We start from the raw sequence: 1,646 nt of genomic DNA on the forward strand, positions 1-1,646 counted from the left end.
AGTATTTGAATATTGAAATCCATAGTTCATACAGGCCAATAGTTCAGCAAAATGCTGATTTTATTTGCGAGTATTTCTCAGTTTGCTACCACATTCTTGTGAAGTTTAGTCAAATGAGCAGACACTTAAGATAAGTACACACTTATTTTAACATACACATACACACTTATCTACCACAATGCAGCTCCTGTGATACGAGACAAACTTGTTTATGAAGCACTAGGATCAAAATGGGAACATATTGCCAGGACAAACTTTCACTTTTGAAGCCCTTTATGCCCACCATGGTGTACTTTCACACTCTGTATTTAGTTTAAACACAGACATTTGAAGCTTATAATACATTCAAACACGATATTCTTTATTTTGTATGTTGGTTTGACAGTTTAACCAGTTGCTGCTCCTGCTATCTGCTAGCTGTAACTAGCATTGCAAAGAAAAACAATGTGAATGTGAAAGAATGAAAATTTCTACACTAAATTGCACAAACAAAAAATAGCTAAACAAAAAAAGCTAATAGGGGTGCTAGCTAGTGCTAAGTAACTACTACTGAATGAGATATGTTTCGAACCATTTCTAAGGTGACCTTTTCTGTGTTTAGACAAAACTGTAGCTCCAAAATAAAAAAAATAAAATAAAATAAACGCAACTATGTGTGCACCAGATACTCTGTGGTAAGCACTTGAGACTATCAGGTGCACATCAGATGCGATGTGGTGCACACTAGATATTATTATGTGGCTAGCACCTGATATTATCAGGTGTGCACCAAATACTATGTGGTGCACATCAGGCACTATGTGGTGAGCACCAGATACTATGTGGTGCACATCAGATACTATGTGGCGAGAACCAGATACTATGTGCTGAGCACCTGAGACTATCAGGGGTGCATCAGATACTATGTGGTGAGCACCAGATACTATGTGGTGCACATCAGATATTATGTGGTGAGCACTAAATACTACATGGTGAGCCCCCAATACTATCAGGTGTGCATCAGATGCTATGGGGTGCACACCAGATACTATGTGAAGAGCATCATATACAATGTGGTGCAGATCTATGTGGCAAGCACCAAATACTATGTTGTGTGCACATCAGATGCTATGTGGTGAACACCAGATACTATTTAGTGCACATCAGATACTATGTAGTGTGCACTAGACACTATGAGGTGAGCACATGATACTTTGTTGAGAACACAAGATACTACCTGAGACTACCAGCTCTCCAGGATCACCGAAACTCCTGCATCACTGCTGTGTTTGATCTACTTGCGCCAGCACAACACACTCTAACACACCATCACCACATCAGTGTCACTGCAGTGCTGAGAATGATCCACCACTCACCACTCAAATAATACCTGCTCTGTGGGGGTCCTGACTATTGAAGAACATGGTAACAAAGTACACAGAGAAACAGATGGACTACAGTCTGTAACTGTAGAAATACAAACTGCTCCTATAAGGTCAGTGGAGCTGATAAAATGAATGAGTGTAGATACAAGCAAACTATTTAAAAATATGTTTATTTTTGTAAACATTAATGTTTGGTTATTTTATATTTGATGAACCTAAATAAAGAAAAAGAAATATTAAATAAAGCTACAAGTATTTTACTAATTAGGCCTTAATGAGCTC

This window comes from Pygocentrus nattereri, chromosome 18 (genome assembly GCF_015220715.1).
Source record: "Pygocentrus nattereri isolate fPygNat1 chromosome 18, fPygNat1.pri, whole genome shotgun sequence".
NCBI lineage: Eukaryota > Metazoa > Chordata > Actinopteri > Characiformes > Serrasalmidae > Pygocentrus > Pygocentrus nattereri.